A 6,257-nucleotide genomic window follows, 5' to 3' on the forward strand; every position below is an offset into this window, starting at 1 on the left:
GAGAGGGGGGGTCTTCCAACCACTGGTTCACTCCTCAATTAGCTACAATGGCAGGAGCTGTGCTGATCTGAAGCCAGGATCTAGGAGCTTCTTCCGGGTCTCCCAGGTGGGTGCAGGGGTCCAAGGACTTGGGCCATCTTCTGCTGCTTTCCCAGGCCATAGCAGAGAACTGGATCGGAAATGGAGCAGCCGGGACTCGAACCAGTGTGCATATGGGATGCCGGCATTGCAGGTGGTGACTTTACCTACTATGCCACAGTGCCAGCCCCCAGACAATATATTTGTTACTAAAGGCAACCCATAAAATCCAGTTTTCCAGGAGGAGTAAGAATGCATCAAGTTATTTTTTTCCTTAATATTTAGAAAAAATACTGAGAAAAAATTTACCTTATTTTGGAATCCAGAATACTCATCACAAAGAAGAAATACTGGGCTTTCACAACCCATTATTTGATGACAAAATAAGTGCATTATGTGGAAAGAACATTGCAGGCTGCCCCAGGAGAAGCTGTGCTGTGTGGAGAGCCTTAAACTTTTTGCTTCCTGACCAGGTATTGGCAGATCATGTCCAAGGACTAAGTTTGATGATGAGCCTGCAGATTACAAAATGATCAGCTGTGCTACCTTCTGCACTGATTTTCAAATATTAATTCATTCAACAAACACAGTATCTGTTGAGTGCCTATTCTGCTACCTTCAGTTCTTGGTAGCAGGGAAACAGTGATGAGTAGAATACCTCCCCACCCTTTGGGACTTGCACAGATTTTTTTCTGCTATGACATTTTTCCCCCTATCAGCCTAAATCTGTCCTGTATGCATCTTTTTTTTTTTTACTTATTTATTTGATGGGGGACAAGGTGAGAAAGAGAGAGAAGGAACAAGAGTATGCCAATCTGCTGGGTTCCTTCTCCAATGCCTACAATGGAAGGGGCTGGGCTGGGGCCAAACCCAGAAGCTGATTATATTATCCACATCCACAACTGCAAGGAAGGCAGATATATTACACTACTCACATCTCCACGTGAGCCGTCACCTACTGGCTCCTAGCACCTGCACTAACAGGAATGTGGAATGAGGAGCTGGAGCCAAGAATTGAACTCAGTCTCTCTGCTGTAGGCATGGGTGTTTTAACCTCAAGGCTAAATGCTTGCTCCTTCAAGTCCCCTTCATCCTAAAAATACCTCTCCTTTTTCTAATTAGCACTCCTGAAGTGTGACTGGTTCAAACTCTATTGAGTCCTTTTCTCAAATATCTTTCTTCTTTATATGAATGTTTCTTCCCAGTTTATGATCTTTCCACGCAGCATCACGACAGAAATCTGACTGAAGCCCTTTCTCCAAAGTCTGATGTTTCTCAATTCTTTCCTGAAAACTACTGCAGAAGAAATTTGGTCACTGAATAAATCAAGTTGTCCCTTGTCTATTGAATTCAGTAGAAACTATTTAGCATGGTTTATAAGATCCTGGAAAAATGGGTTTATACTCACTGCTGCAGGCTGTGTCATTTTTTCCCCATTTACTTCTCATCTTATCAGACTCCTGACAGTTCCAGGAATTTCCAAGAATATGTTCTGGGCTAACTTGTCCAGGCTGTTCTCTGTTCGAAATTTTTATTCTCCTTATTTTCCACCTGATAAAGTCCTACTTATCCTTCAATACTTAACTCAAATATTAGCTTGCCTGTGAAGCTTTTGCTAAGTCCATCTGCTTATGTTCTTATTCTCTTTTGCCTACTACAGCTCATTGTGTTGAAGTGATTTCTTTTGCATGTCTCTGCTTTTCAACAGACTGGAATGTTTGAGGGTAAGGCTCTGTTCATTGATTTCCTGAGTTCAGTGACTGACAGTAGGAAACGAACTATATGAGTGATAACTGAAAAAAAAAAAAAGAGAAACTAAGAGAATTCCTATTAAGTTATATAGCTCTTTTGGGGTCATTTATCAATTATGATTTAAAAATTATGGAAACTATGAATTCACAGGATAATTTCACTATTCTTAATATGAAGCATAAAATGTATTTTATACTCATTTTATTCATCTCTTTATTTAAAAATAATACAGAGATGTGTAAATTCAATGATAACACAGATTTCACAATTGTGAACATTTTGCTGTACTCACTTCATATATAGATGTTATATACACACACAAACACACACATATATGTATATACATACACATACACACACATTCTTTTTTGAAAACAAATGTGGGCCGGCGCCGTGGCTCAATAGGCTAATCCTCCGCCTGCAGTGCTGGCACATGGGGTTCTAGTCCCGGTCGGGGCGCCGGATTCTGTCCCAGTTGCCCCTCTTCCAGGCCAGCTCTCTGCTGTGGCCAGGGAGTGCAGTGGAGGATGGCCCAAGTACTTGGGCCCTGCACCCTATGGGAGACCAGGATAAGTACCTGGTTCCTGCCTTCGGATCAGCGTGGTGCACCTGCCGCAGTGCGCCGGCCGCGGTGGCCATTGGAGGATGAAGCAACGGGAAAGGAAGACCTTTCTCTCTGTCTCTCTCTCTCTCTCACTGTCCACTCTGCCTGTCAAAAAAAAAAAAAAAGAAAGAAAACAAATGTGAATATATTAATATCACCCAATGTGCGATCCATGACAAAAATCAAAACTGAGGAAAGAAATGTGTATAATTCAGTTAAGGCAACCTCAATACATAACTATATATCAATTCATATGGCAGTCACATATTTTTACCATATACATATTATATATATGCATGTCCACATTTGAGAGATAACATGAAAATTGTCATTTTGTGTCTGACTGATTTCAATAGCATCATTATTTGTAGTTCCAACCATTTTGTCGCCAATGTCAGAATTTCATTTATTTTATGGCTGAGTAATATTCCATGGTGAATTCCATTGACACACAGTGATTTCTTGACATATTTTAATTAAAAACTATTGTATTTTCTGTCTCTCAATTCTGAATTTATAATTAATTTTTTTTTATTTATTTGAAAGTCAGAGACACAGAGAGAGAAGGAGAGGCAAAGAGAGAGAGAGAGAGGTCTTCCATCTGCTGGTTCACTTCCCAGTTGGCTGCAATGGCTGAAGCTGTGCTGATCCTAAGCCGGGAGCCAGGAGCTTCCTCCGGGTCCCCATATGGGTGCAGAGGCCCAAGGACTTGTGTCATCTTCTACTGCTATCCCAGGCCATAGCAGAGAGCTGGATCAGAAGTGGAGCAGCTGGGACTAGAACTGGTGCCCATATAGGATGCTGGCAGTTCAGGCCAGGGCTTTAACCCTCTGTGCCACAGTGCCGACCCCAGAATATAATTTTTCTTAAATCTGAAAGTTTATACCCTTTGGCCAACATCTTTCTATTTGTCCCACCCTCCAAGCCCTGACAATCCCTTTCCTACTGTTGAAGCACTATGTCTTAAAGATCCCTTGGGACCATCCATATGGAATGCCGGCACTGCGAGTGGTGGCTTTATCTGCTATGCCACAGCTCTGGCCCCTATAATATGTTTTGATTCTAGCTACATCCATAGATTAAACAAAACGTAAAATTCCATTTTAAATTATATTTTAACTTTCCCATATGGGAAAAAAATCAAAAATTGTTCGCACTACAATGAATTATGATATCATGAATATTCTGAATCAAAGCTTTTCTAACTTGGTAGTTACTTGAAACTCATTTTTGCTTGCAGGAATTTTTTTTAAAGAAAATGTTTTAACCTCTTGAAGGCAAAGAGACAAGGAGACACTTAAAGAGAAAGATCTCTCATCCAGTGGTTCACTCCCCAAGAGCACACAATGGCCAGGGATGGGTTGGGGCTGGCCGGAAGACACACAACTCAATCAAGGTCTCCCCTGTACATGGAAGGGACCCACGTACTTGAGCAAGCACCTGCTGCCTCCCAGGTTTGCTTTGTTTGGCAGAGTTGAAATTGGGAACCAGAACCAGGAAAAGAACCCAGGCACTCCCATGGAGGATATATCTTCTTGAATGCTAGGCAAAATGCCCATTCCAGCTTATAGGAATATCAATACACAAAAACACACATCACTGAGAGGTTCAGAGAGACATTTATTGCATTCCCTATAATCTAAAGATTTTGGGACTTAGTATGTGAATTATTTGTTATAGTAATTTCCCCTTATCTACAAGGGATGCATTTCAAGACTCCTGATAGATACTTGAAATATTGAATTGTACCAGATCCTAGACATAAATACATATGATGCTTTTTAATTTATTAGTCAAGTAACAGATGAACAATAACTAATAATAAAAACGATTATACCAATATACAGTAATGAAAGTTAAGAGAATGTGATTGCTCTCAAAATAGTACACTGCACTTAAATTAAAAAAAAATGTTGTATTATTTAAGGGCAGAGCTACAGAGAAAAAGAGGGAGAGAGAGATCTTCCATCTGCTAGTTCACTTCCCAAATGGCTGCCAACAGCCAGGGCTGGTCCATTCTTGTTCTGATGTTGTCACATGACACAATGTCTTTGTGATGGGATGAAGTGAGGTGAATGTAGAAGGCATTGTGAGGTAGCGTTAGATTACTGGGAAAGGGTTTTGAACACAAGCACTGCGACACTGCGACACTGCGACACTTGGTCTCATAACTGAGATGACTGCTAAGTGAGTGTTGTGCAGTGCATACTATGCTGGGCAAAGGTGTGATTCACATCTTAGGTTGGACAGAGTGGGACAGAATGAGATTTCATCACACAATTTAAAACTTCTGAATTGTTTATTTCCAGAATTTTCCATTTCTGCTATGGTGGATTGCAGGAAGCTTAAACTTTGGAAAATTAAATCAGGGATAAGGGGGTATAATTATAATTTTGGGAAGACCATGAACTTCATGAAAAGGTGTATTTGCCTAACCTAAGTTGGGAAGGTTATGTGAAAGCATAATAAGGATTCTTATATGTTATCTGTAAAATTAATTGATCGTTCCAAATTCATATTCTGTTTCAGAGACAATGAACACTTTGGTATAATCTGGAATCAAACAGGTAGTCAACTTTTCATCACTATAGGGGAATACCTGACACACGCCATAAATGAAGAAAAGAGGTATGTTTAGTGACAATTTTGAGGTTCAAGGGCAGGACATCTGCATCAGCTCAATTCTGCTGAGGAACTGAAGGCAAATGGTAGAAGGCAGATAGCAATGCAGGAGTGTGTGTTGAGGCAAGAGGGCACATCTCAAATCAGGAATAGAGAAAGGCTGAGTAAGCCACACTCAGGCTTTCATAACAATCCTCTCCCAAGAACTACCAAGGACTCCCACAAGATCTACTTTCCAAGGATATGCTTCCAAATGACTAAGGACCTCTCACTAGAACTACCTCTTAAGTTTCCACAGCATTTTCCAATACTGTCAGCCTGTAGGGCAAACCTCCTATCTTACTATATCCTGAAGGACATGCAAACCAGTCTTAAATCATATCAGACAGTGTCCAACGATCTCAACTACTGTGAGAGATTCTGCAATATAATTTAATAGACCTCATATTTGCTGATTGTTTACCTTATACAATATACTTCATTCCAGCATAATTCTAGAGTTTAAATTTGATATTCACTGATTAAAGAAGTAAATGACTATTTTTAAGAAAAAATGGATTTAGCTTTAAAAAATTTGATCTCAGGTGTTAGGAAGAATTCGACACCGTGGTTAGGATGCAGCAAACCCAAAGGGTGGCTCCATAACCTTGACTACCTTGGTTTTCAACACGGCACCTGACTGCTAGATGATTTAGAATCTTAAGCAAACCTAGCAGTCAGCACCATTTTCTATAATTTGTCTGAGCTGCTCACACATAGAGTGTTTTTGTATACACATGCACATGCACACACAAAGATGTTGCTTGGAATGCTTGATCCCATACTGGAGTGCCTGCGTTCAAGTCTTGGTTCTGATTCAGCTTCCTGGAAATGCATACTGTGGGAGGCAGCAGATGATGGCTCCTGTATTTGGGTCCCTGCCATCCTTATGGGAGAATCAAATTGAGTCCCAATCTCCTGGCTTTCACTTGGCCTAGTTCCTGGTTGTTGCAGGCATTAGGAAGTGAACCATCAGCAGATGGAAGATCTCTCTTTGGCCAGGCTGAAGACAGGAGACTGGAATTCTATCCAGTATACCACATGTGTGGCAGGACATGGAGTACAAGCATTTGAGCTATCATTTGCTTCTTTTTTAGGGTAAGCTACTGCCTGTGCCATATGTGCACTGGTTCCAGTCCCTGCTGTTCTGCTTCCAGTCCAG

General features: G+C 40.8%; 1 long non-coding RNA gene across 1 annotated transcript; it reads left to right on the forward strand.

Annotated features, from left to right (window-relative positions):
• Nucleotides 1-409: 409 nt before the first annotated feature.
• Nucleotides 410-5,864, forward strand: LOC127494008 (uncharacterized). Its single transcript, XR_007924775.2, has 3 exons — nt 410-1,802; nt 3,675-3,888; nt 4,964-5,864. It is a non-coding gene; the product is annotated as an uncharacterized lncRNA (long non-coding RNA).
• The last annotated feature ends 393 nt before the right edge of the window (nt 5,865-6,257 follow it).

This window comes from Oryctolagus cuniculus, chromosome 4, assembly GCF_964237555.1.
Source record: "Oryctolagus cuniculus chromosome 4, mOryCun1.1, whole genome shotgun sequence".
In the NCBI taxonomy this organism is placed as follows: Eukaryota; Metazoa; Chordata; class Mammalia; order Lagomorpha; family Leporidae; genus Oryctolagus; species Oryctolagus cuniculus.